The sequence below is a fragment of the Trichosurus vulpecula genome, chromosome 8, assembly GCF_011100635.1.
Source record: "Trichosurus vulpecula isolate mTriVul1 chromosome 8, mTriVul1.pri, whole genome shotgun sequence".
Lineage (NCBI taxonomy): Eukaryota > Metazoa > Chordata > Mammalia > Diprotodontia > Phalangeridae > Trichosurus > Trichosurus vulpecula.
Window position 1 is genome coordinate 234019572 of NC_050580.1, and position 13471 is coordinate 234033042.

The 13471-nt window shown below is 42.3% G+C and overlaps 1 protein-coding gene across 4 annotated transcripts in view; it reads left to right on the forward strand.

Moving 5' to 3' along the window:
- Window positions 1-13471, forward strand: part of TMEM63C (transmembrane protein 63C) — a 112107-nt gene that overhangs the window by 15397 nt on the left and 83239 nt on the right. For 3 of the 4 annotated variants that reach the window (XM_036736230.1, XM_036736232.1, XM_036736231.1), the window contains exons 1-2: window positions 2885-2978; window positions 11043-11181. The gene's annotated coding sequence lies outside the window, so the exon portion shown is untranslated. Of the gene's footprint in view, window positions 1-2817; window positions 2979-11042; window positions 11182-13471 lie in introns of those variants that run through there. The other variant, XM_036736229.1, reaches the window with a different exon arrangement.

The window sequence follows — 13471 nt, forward strand, 5'->3', positions numbered from 1 at the left end:
TCCTTCATTCTCAAAGAGGACCGTGACATCAGGGAAATGATGACCTGACTTGCAGATGACTTTGATTTGAGTGAGGTAGGGCTGTGCAGGGTCACCAGCCTCATTTTCTCCTCGAGAACTATCTTGGTCCAGTGGCCTGATATTCATCAGGATGACTGAAGATGGCCCAGGATACAATGGGAGACCAAAGCCCTTTCAAGCCAAGGTCTTTTCAGGTTTTCACTTTGAGTGAGGTAACACCCATTCAATGAATAGGCCTCTTTAAGAAATGAGTCAAGGGATGGCCCCTTTAATAAAAAAAAATTAAACTGGGAGAGGAAGACCCTCAGGGTTGCTAGCCAAAAGAGAACTAATTACTATTTACATTCACTCTGATCGAAGAGGACCCCAAAATAGCCATTTAGTGGTGCTTGGGCAGGGACCTATTGTGGTCCAGTAGAAGGAAGGTACTAGAATTAAGGAGGATCAGGAAAGACTCCTTTGTAAAAGTTGAGATTTTAGCTGGGACTTGAAGGAAGACAGGAAGGGAACATGTAAACATCCTAATAAAAATTAATGCTTATTGACTGGCTGAAAGAATCCACTGTTATGCGGAATGTTCTGCTTTATTTCTTCTTCAGTCTCTTCTCTGGGGCCAAGCTTGTTCCTTATAATTTTGAAACATTATTTTGCAATTTTTTCCATTTCCAGTATTGTTGTCATTGTATATATTGTTTTCTTGGCTTTACTTATTTCACTTTGCACCAGCTTATGTAAGTTTTTTAATGCTTCTCTGGGAAGAGGCTTAATTTTTAATGTGAAAATATGGGATGTTAGGAAGACCCAGAGCAGACACAGAGCATATTGAACATGAGACTGGAGCAGGGGAATGAGCAAATATGGGCTTGAGTGAGGGCAGGGGAGGCTTTGTTCAGGAGTTCACTGGACAGCCCTAAGGGAATTTATGAGAATGTACTGAGATGATTTCATTCTCAGAGAGGCACAGAAAGTACTCTGGAAGCAGAAAAGAGCCATACTAATGCTAGGAAGAAAAGGAGAAGATGAAATAAAGTGAGCCAATCCTGCTGGCTTTCCACACTCAGCCCTCTGAGAAATGAGGAAACAGAGAGAATCCAGAACCATCCTAGCCCCGCCCCCGCCCCCCCCCCCCAGCTCTTTAAGTATTTAACAGGGGCTCAAAAAGCCCCTGGTATTGTGTGAGTTCATTTCATTAATAGGCACACACCTTAAGGGAGTACTAACCTCTACAAAAATCACCAGCCTTGAAGAGACTAAGGGCCCTCAGGTCACCATTGCTTCAGCTCTCTCCCATCACCACCTTGAGTCCCCTCCTCTCAAGTGCTGCCTCCATTTTGTAGTCTTTCCTCTCCTGTCCACTCATCCTCTTAAGGTTACCTTTTCCCCTCCTCCTACATTGATCAGCTTCTCTTACTTTAGGGGTCCTTAAGGTTTTGGGTCATAGACCCCTTTGGCAGTCTGTCAAAGCCTATGGACCCCCACTCAAAAAAAAATTAACGATTGGAAGGAAATGCTAAATTTCAGTTAGAGGTTATACAATTTTTTCCCATCCAAATTCAGGTAACCCTCAGAATCCATCCACAGACCCCTTGGGGGAGCCTCTGTCTTTACTCCCAAATCTCATTTCCTCACTGGCTCCCTCTGGCCTTCTCTGATTTTCAAGGTGTTATATTCTGATCCTAATGTACTAGTGAGAGAAGACTCTGGATCATCTGCAGAGCGCTTCCTCCAGTTTTTAGGTTACAAGAGCCTTCTGGAGACAGTTATAATTAGACCTTCCTATAATTTTATTAACTCATATTAAATAGAATATGCAAATGTATAAGCTACATAATGGTTTAAAATGTGTAAAATCTGGCATCAGTTGAAAATAATATGTAATATGGATCTTCCAAAAATTTTTTCTTACAATGCCTTCTTAAAAGATTGGCAAGCCGTGGTCTAGGGACCAGTTGGAAATGACTGACATTTCCTTTGCTAGAAAAGGGCAGGGAGTAGAGGATGGCCTGGAATAGAAGAGATATCCTTCACTTCTGTTATATATTTGAGGGCACGAAGGTGCAAGGAAGTGGAGAACACTTCTGAGAGGGCAGAGGGCAGGTGAAGTTCCCTGGGACCTCACTGATGAGATGCTCATCCATCATCCTCTCTCCTGGTTGCCTAGTATAAATGGAAAGAATACTGAGCTTGGAGGCCAAATGGCTGAGTCTGAGTGACTTTCACACACACTAGATTACCTCGGTGAAACCATTTTTGCCTTGCTTAGCTTTGCCTACCTCTAGGATTGATTGATTGCTAACCAGCATTTGTATAACATTTAAAGATTTACAAATATTAATCTCATTAGAACTTTGCAACAATCCTGGGAGGTAGGTGCTATTATTATCCCCATTTTATAGGTGAGAAAACTGAGTCAGATAGAGGTCCAATGACTTGCCCAGGGTCACACAACTAGTAAGTGTCTGAGGCTGGATTTGAATTTGGGTCTTCCTGACTCCATGTCTAGTATGCTCTCAGCTTTGCCACCTAGCTACGTGTCTTATTGTTATTAACCAGAACTGGTTTGGAACTTAGCCATCCTGATCACTACTAACAAGCAGGGATTTCAGTTCTTGGGAACTGGCTGCTTACAGTCCCAAGGCAGTGTGTGGCTGGGCTTGACAACCAGAATATGGAATGATCATTTTGAGAGGGATTGAAATCAGTATGTTGGAAGGAGACCTGGGGGAACAACTGGCCTCACATCTCGGAAGTATCCCCGGTACCACTAAAAGCATGTCTCTGTCCTTGTGTCTGCAGAGCATCCAAGATCTAGTTGCCACAGGAAGGTGCTGTCCCTGGGATTCCAGTTGAGAGAACTTGGGCACTTGTAAGAGTGCTATTCCAGAGGCTGATCAGGCAAGCAACTAGGAGCTGCCCCCTTCACATCTGCCCTCCCTGAACCCTGCTGTCTACTCCAGGTTTGTGGCCCCTGCTTTTAACCCTGTAGCATGGTTGCTGCCATGGATGGTTGTGTTCCCTAAATGCCCTCTGGTTTACCTTTGTTCCCTGTCCACACATCTTAAGCCTTGTCCCTGTCTTCACAATTCTTCCAAAACTCTTGATAGTCAAAACTCAGCCAAAATTCTTCTTTCTCATAATGTTGATTTTAAAGTAGGTAAGATAGAAGGATTCTTGTAGTATGGATACTGAGCTCCTTGAGGCCAGTGACCTTGTCTTTTTTCTTATTATTTCTTCTATTTTAAAAAATGGTGAATTTAACAAACACCAAATAAAATTAGCATTTCCATATACACTATAGAACAAAAGTAGAGGATTATATAGACCATCTCTTATTCATCTTTACATCCCCCATAGCACTTAGCCAGGTTCTATACTGGACCATGTTGAGTGAATGTTTAATGAATAAATGATACAATCTGTCCCCATTCTCCAGGTAAGCAAACTGAGCTTCCCTCCCCCAAAGAGTGGAACTGCCTCCCCATACAATTCCACAGTAAATTAGAGGTAGGGTTAGAGTCAAATCCATCTTTGCTTCCTTTTCCTAGGTGATAAAATGACCAAGAAGAAACTTTGTCTTTCTGGGTCTCAGTTCCCCAATCTATGAAATGGGGGAGTTAGAAAGAGACCCTTGCCTAAAACTTAACCTAATGAGATTTATTGAATCATATGTTGTTGATGATGTTGTAGGTCGGTTGTTTCAGTCATGTTCAACTCTTTGTGACCCCATTTGGGTTTGGTTTTTTTTGGCAGAGATACCAGAGTGGTTTGGTATTTCTATCTCCAACTTATTTTACAGATGAGGAAACTGAGGCAGACAGGGTTAAATGACTTGCCCAGGGTCACATTGCCAGATCTTCCTGACTCCAGGCTCAGCCCTGTATCTGATGTGCCACCTGGCTGCCCATTGAAGAATATATTTTATAACCCATTGAGGCTCCAGGAGGGCTGGAGAAGGGAGATACTACACATTTTGGGGTTTGCTCCTTCAAGTATGCCTCCATTAATTCTCCTACAGTGTTGTATCTCCTCACAAGATTGGGGAAGAACAACTAACATGACTTTGCAGATTTGCTTTCGTATACAAGGCCCCATCTTGGCAATGATGTTTTTCTTGTTTTCCTGCTCCCCAAAGATTCTAGGGAAGGATTGGTGGGGAAGTAAGCTATTTTGTGTTCCTTCCACATCGAGATCTATGCTCTGGAATCTTTGGGCATCTAACTGAATGATGAGGTGAAGGAGGAGGAAAAGAGTCCGGTTCACCCAGTGACTTTGTTGGTTTATTGAGACTTGTCTCATTAAGAGAGGGATCTGAACTTTAAAAAGCTTTCCCCAAGTCCTTGGGCTCACTTCCCAGTATAGTAGGCTATTAGAAGAGTAGAGGCTTAATGGTAAAATAAAGAACAAATACGCTGTTAAGTTTGTTCTTTCCCTGGATTTCTGATTTAACTCTCCTGAGCCAGTTCCCAGACTTTGAAGCATCCTACAGGTCCAGCAGTGGTAGCTAAGTGGTTGGAGTGCTGGGCCTGGAGTCAGGAAGATTCATCTAAGCTCAAATCAGTCCTCAGGCACTTATTAGCTGTATGACCCTAGGCAAGTCATTTACCCATTTGCCTCAGTTACCTTATCTGTAAAATGAGATGAGCTGGAGAAAAAAAATAACAAACGATGTCATTATCTCTGCCCAGAAAACCCCAAAGGGGGTCACAAAGAATCAAACACAACTGAACAAAAACAACAACAAACAGGTCCACTGAACAGGTTAATTAACATCCAAACTCAGGGCCTCTTGATAGGACCATTTTGTTTAGTACTTCCTATATTGGGGTGTCTTGTGTTTATGAGATGAACAGTAGGCAATCAGCAGGGGCTAGGATAAGTCCTACAGACGTGACTTCCTAGCTGTGCAACATAGCATAGTGTACTGCAGGTGCCCAATAAATATTAAGTTGAAATGACCATTGGCAATTCTCTGAGTCTAATTTTCTTCATCTGTAAGATGGAACCAATAATACACATGCCCCCTAACCTTCACAGTATTGTCATGAAGACAGCAATTTGTAAAATCTAAAGTGCTATGTAAATGAGGTTAACATAATTCTTATCTGTAAAATTCACAGGGATGGGTAAGATGATCTTTTAATAATGATAGCTAGCATTTGGGTAACTCTTTGGGGTTTGCAAGGTGCTTTACAGATATCTCATCTTAAATAACAAACCCAGGAGGTAGGTGCTATTATTATCATCCCTATTTTAGAGATGAGGAAACTGAGGCTGAGAGAAGTCGAACAATTTGCACAGGAACAATTTGCTAGTAAATGGCTAAGGCCAGATTTGAACCTAGGTGTTCCTAACCCCGGGTCCAGGACTCTATCCATTGTGCCACTTAGCTGTCTCTGTCTAGTTTTCCTATTATCTATCATAGATGGGTGATTTGCATCAAATTCTAGGGCAGGAAGAGAGTCAAGAGCCATTTGTTAGTCAATAAACGTTTATTAAGTGCCTATTATGTGTCAGGCTCTGGACTAAGCAGTAAAGATACAAAGAAAGGCAAAAAAAAAAAAAAACATCCCTGCTCTCAAGAACTCAGTCTAATGGGGGAGACAACATGCAAACATTTCTATATAGACAAGTTATATACAGGAAAAATTGGAAATAAGCAGCAGAGAGAGGCACTGGAATTAAGGGGGATTGGGAAAAGCTTCCTGTAGAAAGTGGGATTTTAGCTGGGACTTGAAAGAAGCCAGGGAAGCCAGGAGGTAGAGATGAGGAGGAATGACATTCCAGTAATGGGCAGCAGTTGGTCAAAATGCCAAGCATCAGGAGATGGAGGGTCTTGTCCTAGGAACAGCAAGGAGGCCTGCGTTACTGGATCACAAAGTATGTAGTTGGGGTGGTGTAAGGTGAGTATCAGCACTTTGACTGTAGGGCTGGAAAACAATCAAGGGAGGTGAAAGTATCCTGGAGGAGAAGGTGGCCAGCAGTTAAAAACTGTAAAGGAGGGCAAATAGAATGAGGAATGAGAAAAGGCCTTTAGCTTCTTGGTGGCCTAGAAGAGAGCTGTTGAAGGTGAATGATGAGGTCAGAAGCCAGAATGCAAGGGGCTGAGAACTGAGTGGGGATGAGAACTGAGTGGGAAGTGAGAAAGTGGAGACAACTGATATAGATGATTTCTTCCAGGATTTTAGTCATTAAAAGCAGAAGAAAAGCAGGCTGATATCAGAAAGGGATGATATCAGGAAGGAATGGTAGGTTCAAGGGCAGGAGCCTGAAGGAGACTCAAAGGGGACAAGCGAGGGTGGGATTATGGTCCCAAGTAGAGGTGTGGCCTTGGCAATGATGGCCACATCAGAGACTGAAATAAAGGAGGAAAGAATAGGGAAGCAGGTGGTGTAAGGAAGGAGAGAGAGCTCATAACAGATTGCCTCGCTTTTTTCTCAGTAGGAAGCGAGGTCCCTTGCTGAGGGTGACGGGGAGGGGAGGGGAGGCTGGGAAGAGGAGTATGGAAGGCTTGAGGAGAGGAGGTTTGGAAGAGTTATTATGGAGTGTTGATCAGGGAAGAATAAAAGGATTTCCATGGGGATTTCCTGATTGAAATTAGATAACAAATTTGTAGACCTAGTTGTCATTGTGGTAGGATGTCCTCTAGCAACATTAAGTTTCTGAAAAGAGGAGCAGAAAAGGCAGATGTGGGGTAACCGATGATTGGCTTCTGGCAAGGCATTAACAGTAATAGGACAGAGAGTTGAGGAATTCAAGGCTTAAAGTAGTCAACTATGGGATCAAGACTGTCAAGGAAGGAAGGTGAGGCCAAAGCAAGGACTCAGGAGACCATACAGAGCAGAGGGAAGTTCGGTCAGCCATGTTATTGCCAAGCATTGAGGACAGAAGCATGAAAGCAAGACAGTTCATGTCCTCAACAGGTTTACATTCTTCTTTGAAATTTAATAATATTTTATTTTTTGCTAACTACATGTAAAGACAATTTTCAACATTCATTTTTGAAAGATTTTGAATTTCAAATTTTTCTCCCTCCCTCTCTTTCCCCCTCCCCAAGATGGCAAGCAATCTGATATACACGTGCAACCATGTAAAACATTTTCACATTAGCCATGTTGTGAAAGAATTAACAGAACAAAATGAAAAAAAAAACACACCAAAAAAAGTGAAAATAGTATGCTTCAATCTACATTTAGACTCCATCAGTTCTTTCTCTGGATGTGGATAGCATTTTCCATCATAAGTCTTTTGGAGTTGTCTTGGATCATTGCATTGCTGAGAAGAGCTAAGTCAATCATAGTTAATCATAGCACATTGTTACTGTTACTACTTACAATGTACTGCTGGTTCTGCTCATTTCACTTAGCATCAGTTCATGTAAGTCTTTCTAGGTTTTTCTGAAATCCACAACAGGCTTACATTCAACTAGGGGGACAAGAGGAGGAAATCAACGTTAGCAGCTGAGCAGATGCAAGATGTATGCAAAATCAACATAAAGAGATTTGAGGGGTGGCATGCTAACAACTGGGGGACTCAAGAAAGACCTTAGAAGGAAGCTGAGCCTTAAAGGGAGCTAGGGCTTCCAAGAGGCAGATGTAAAAAAGAGAGAGAACACTAGGTATGAGGGACAGCTTGAATAGGTGGGTTGTGGTTTGAATAGAGAGAAAGAAGACGCTAGAGATAATGAATCAATAAGATTTGGCAACTGAGCGTGGTGGTCCAGAGTAAAGAGCTGAGGATAAGCTACATATTGATAAACTGGGTAATGGGGAAAATGGTAGGTTCCTCAACCTAAATAGGAAAGTTAGGAGGAGGGGTGGAATTTAGGAAGAAAGACGGAGTTTAGTACTGGAGATGTTTAGTAGAGTTTAGTAGTTTGAGATGCCTTTTGTAATATCCCAGTAAGTGGCTGAAGGTGCAGATTACAGCTCAGGAGAAATATGAGGACTGGATATGTGGATTTATGAGTGAATGCATGGGAACTGACGAGATTACTAAGAGAGAAAGTGAAGGTGAGAAATGAAAATAGAGCTCAGGACCGAGCCTTGGACTACACCCGTAGGTGCATGAGAGTGGAATAATGACCCTGCAAAGACTGGGAAGGAAGGGTAAGATAGATAAGGAGAAATTTATGAGAGAGAAACGTCATGAAAGAAGCATGGTCAGCAATTTCCAGAGCATTCCACAGAGAGGTCAGAAGAAGAATGAAGACTGATGAAAGCAGAGGGAAAGGACTGATACATAAAAAAATTTAGAGTAACACTTTTTGTTGTAGCAAAGATACAGTAACACAGAGTGACCATCAATTAGGGAATAGCTGAACAAGTTGTATTATCTGAATGTATTGGAATATCATTTTACTGTAAGAAATGCTAAAAGGGACAGATTCAAGGAAACGGGAAGACTCATGCAAAGTGACCAGAACTGGGAGAACCATTTCTACAGTGACCACAAGAGCATGAAGGGTAACTACTTTGAAGTTCACAGAAAAGAGTTAGAAGTTCAGAAAGGGATACAGACAAGGTGAGCAATATTGTTGCTACCATGTTAAATGTATTTCACACACACACACACGTGCATATACACAGATACATACACACATACATATATTCACGTATATGTACACATAGTTATATAATAGTCACATCTTCACACCAATCCTCTTTTCTGGACTTTGTAAATGTCACTCTTTATTGATCATTTATTTTCTCATTCGTAATAAAAAGAATTTTGCAAAGAAAAAAAAGAATGAGGACTGAAAGAAGGCCATTGGATCATTGCATTTTCAAAGAAAGCAGTTTCAGTCCAATGGTGTGGATGCAAGCCAGATTGCAAAGGGTTGAAAAGTGAGTGGGAGGTAAGAAAGTGGCAGCAGTGAATATAGACAGATTTTCTAGTTTGGCTGTGAAAGGGAGAAGAGATATAGGATGATAGCTCTAGGAGCCTATTGGATCTTGTCAAGTTTTTTTAAGGATGGGGGAGATCTGGCTAGGCGCGTTTAAAGAAGGAAGGGAAGATTGAATTGGGGTAAAAAAAATAGGTTTAGAAGGAGTGAGCAGTGAAAAACTGAAGGACAAGAGGCTGTCATCATTGGGATGAACTTCTCATTCTCCCTACAGCACAAATCCACCTTTGCATTTCCTAGATTTTCCTCCACATTACCCCTACCCCCACCCCATCTGGCCTTGGCAGGCTGTTTAAACAATTCATCATCTCCTTTTTGTTAACAACAGGAAATAGCCTCCCACAGCACTGGACCTTAAACACTCAAAGACTCCTAGCAACTGGCAACCCCACCCCAACTAACTCTCTCTTTTCTGCTCTAGACCTTACCTGTCCTTGCTTTTCCACCTCTCCACTCACTTCCTAAAACTCAGCTGCTTCTTTTACCAGCGTTCACTCTCCCACAGTGTTTGTGAGCATGTGTATGGGGTCTCTAGAGAAATCAACAAGGTGGAGGCTGCTATAATTCCATTCAATTCAGCAGACCAAGTGCAAGGCACTTTACTAAGGGTTGGAGATTTAAAGATGAAAAAGGACATGGTTTCTGTCCTCAGGAGGCTTACACTCTAATAGGGAATACAATAATTATCTACAATAAATATGAAACCTTCTGCTTCTGGCCCTCAAACTCAATTAGCCATCAACTATCACTCTCTTAGGTGACAACTTCTCAGGTGTTAACATTCCCTGGGTGGGGGGGGGATACTTAATTTCTTCATAAATAAATGTTTTAGCAATCAAAGAACATTAGAAACAGAAGTATTTAGTTGAAACTCCCAGCCAGGATAACTCTAACTCTTCTGTAATATCCCTAATGAATGGTTATCTAGCCTTTCCTCAAACATTCTATAGAAGCTCACTTCTCTAGTTTCATTTGTGGAAATCTCATTTTGATTGGATCAAAATCTTCCTTCCTTAATCTTATGTTTGGCCCTTTCTGAAGCTGCTCAGAATAAGCTTTCTTTATAATCTGGTGTATCTATTTTACACCTACCATATGCTAGGCTCTAGTTATTTGCATTTTAATAAATTATCAAAAATTTAAGAAGTCTTCAAGAGCCAGAGGAATAGAATTTCAGGCAAAAGGATGGGAGTTGGGGACATATTTAGAGGCACAGAGCCTTGCCTGGTAATGCTCCAAGGACCACCATAGAAAGGTGGCCACACTCTCCACTCAATAAGGTTCCCTGTCTGCTCCCCAAGCATTTCCATTTTCCCCTTTCTCTCCTGAAGACCCCTTGTTACATACATAACCATGTGGAGTGCCATGTCATCTCTACCTACCTGGATGTGCCAAGCTTCTTTTCTCTTCCCATTTCTGCCAGTCCAACAAATCCAGCAGTAGTGTTAGGGTGGTGTCTGATACAGATCAAATTCCAGTTCTAAAATAATTATGGTCATTAAATATTTAATTAATTTAATCAATTAATTAATAAGTTATATGCATCTATAGCATCCAAAGTCTATGTCATTCAATCTACCATTTTATAATCCTTTATTTTATATTGTTTGGTGCTCTAATACCCCCAACTAGATTAGAAGCCTCTTAAGGGCAGCAGCCATGACACCTACTCCAGGGCTAGGTGAATGTGTTAGCAACTGTTTGATAAATGTATTAAATAATTGATGAGACTTTTTCTAGAGGTACATTCAAGTATCTGAAAAAGTTAGAAAGGACAGTATGAAATTCACATGCAACTTGCATATTAGAATGGCATTCTCCTTTATTCTCTATATCAAGTTAATGTTTCCCTCCTCCTTTTAGGAGTTAAAGACAGCTTGGGGTGGGGAGGAGGAGAGTCTATCAGAATAGAATCAGCCATCACTCAGAGGGCCAGTTTTCTCTCCTAGGATCTGGGCAAAGATTGGTGTCAGTGATTCAGAACAAATGGCAGAAACCAGGGGTAATGGTCATTCTGCACTTCAGATCCCCATAAATGGTCCTTGAGCAGAAAAAAATAAACCTCCCGATGAAATGAGCACCAGCATCCAAAGCATTTATTAAACATCTCTTTGCCTAGGATGTGCTCAGGACTCTCCACAGTGAGTTAAACAGAAGCAGTCCCTGCTGTCCGTGAGTTTCCAGTCTAAGGTAATAACACGGAAGTCGACTAGGAGGCAGAGATCATAGAGACGGCCAGATTGCTACAGGTTCAAGAGGTAATAAATGGAAGTACTGACACCCTGTGAGGTATCTGCAAAACCATAAAAGCCGAGGTGGGTGGGAAACAGCTGTCTTCCTTCAAAAGCAGCTGTCCATTTAATGGCAGGGGATGGGGAGCCTGGGCTTCTCTCACCCTGAAAGGACCATTTGTGCAGGAAAACTCTTTAAGTGAAAAGGGAGACCTGAGAGAAAAGGGGTCATTTTTTGGAGGTGGAGCTAAAAGTCAAGGGTGAGCTCTGCAATGCGGAAGAAGAGGAGATAGGAGTCTGCCTTCTTCCCGTTTAGACTCTGACTCATAAAATCTCATAGTTAGAAGGAAGCCCTAAGATCATGTACTACCACTTCCCCAAGCATGACCCCCATTTGCAACATACCTAACAAATAACCCTCTTGCTTTTGTCTAAAGACCAACACTGTTCACAGGGAACTCACTAACTCCCCAGGCCAACTTATTAGATTCTTGGACAGTTCAAAGCAATTGATGCTTTTTCTTCATTTGTAACTTAGTTCTGCCATTTTGCAGCATCTACCCTTTGTTTCTAGTTTTGCATTCAGGGACCAAAGAGAACAAGACTGTGCTTTCTTCTACAAGACAGCCTAAGGGCTGTTATCACGTCTCCCTACTTAACATCCCCAGCTCTTCAAACAATACTCTTTATACCTTAGGGGCCCTTAGGTGATACAGTGGATAGAGAGCTGGGCCTGAAGTCAGGAATACTTAAGTTCAAATCTAGCCTCAGATACTAGCTGTGGGACCTTGGACAAGTCACTTAACCTCTGTTTGCCTTAGTTTCCTTAGAGGGAGGGTTTTCTATCTTAGGCTAGACTAGGGGTGGGGAACCTGCAGCCTTGAAGCTGCATGTGGCCTTCTAGGTCCTCAAGTGTGGCCTTTTGACTGAGTCCAAGTTTTACAGAACAAATACTTTTATTAAGGGAATTTGTTCTGTTAACTTTGGATTCAGTCAAAGGGCTGTACTTGAGGACCTACAGGGTGACATGTGACTTCAAGGCCATAGGTTCCCCACCCATGGTCTAGAAACTTCTGGAGGTCAGAGACTGATCCAGGCTATTATATTGGCATAGTGAAAAGTGTCAAGAGATCTAGATGCTAGTCCTGGTTCCGTCAGTGATCAGCTAAGAGACTTTGGTTACATCATTCTTATTTTTCTGAGCTTTGGTTTCTTCACCTATCAAATGAAAGATGAATTCTAGATGAATTCTAAGACCCTTTCTCCTGTAGTTCTAATAGCTCTTTGACCTTCCTGCATTTGTCCTATGAGCAGGCAGTATCTTAAGGGAGCCAACCATGGAATGAAGTTACAATTAGGGGAAAAGATAGCACTTTAAAGCATTCAGAACACTTAACATTACTTCATTTCTGCCTGAAAACAACCCTGTGAGATCGTCCATACAGTAGCTATCTCCATTTCACAGATGAAGAAACTGAGGCAAAGATCAGTTGAGGGATTTGGCTATGTCCAAACATCTAGCAAGCATTAGAGGCAGAGATTAAACCCAGATATTCCTGACTTCTGGTCAAGAATTCTAGAGCCACCTTCGGATACTATTTCTTGGGGGGGGAAAAAGCCCTGATACATACGTCAAATTAGTTGCTACTCTACCATCCTCAGCCAGTTACTCAGGCAAGAAGGTGGAATTCTCTTTCCTCCTTCCTCAGGCATTACACTGTATTTGTCTCTTCTTTCTTCTGTTTTCTTCTTCTTTCTTCAGTACTGCCCTAGCAGACCATTTTCACTTTAATACAAATGTTCTGGGGGAAGGCACATAGTGCAGTTGTTTCCCTGCCCACCCCCCAGGCCACATCCTGATAAGACTGACCAATCAGGAAAATGGGTGTTGTCCTAAAATATCTGCATCCTCGTTCCCTCTGGGGAAGATCAGTTCCATGCAAAGATTTATTAAGTAACTGCTGCACCAGACACTGCTTGGCACTGGGGATGCATAGAGAAAAAAGAAATAGATGTACGACCTTGGACAGTCAGTGCCAAAGTAGATTCCTGCCCCCCTGAGCAGAAAGTCAAGACTGCATCCTTCTTCCTCTTCTCTTGCCTGCCCTGCCCCCCAGCAATGCATCAATAACTCCTTCCCTGGCAGTGGAAAGTTGGTCAATAATCTGGCGGATAGCCTGGTGCTGAGCTCAGCACAGCCCTCAAGGAATGGGCACGCCTCGGAGGGTATGGTGACCTCCGCGATTTGGTAGCACCACCGTGGCAGGCTACCCTAGCCCTGCCCTGCCCATATTCCTGATAGGCATGTGGGAGGGAA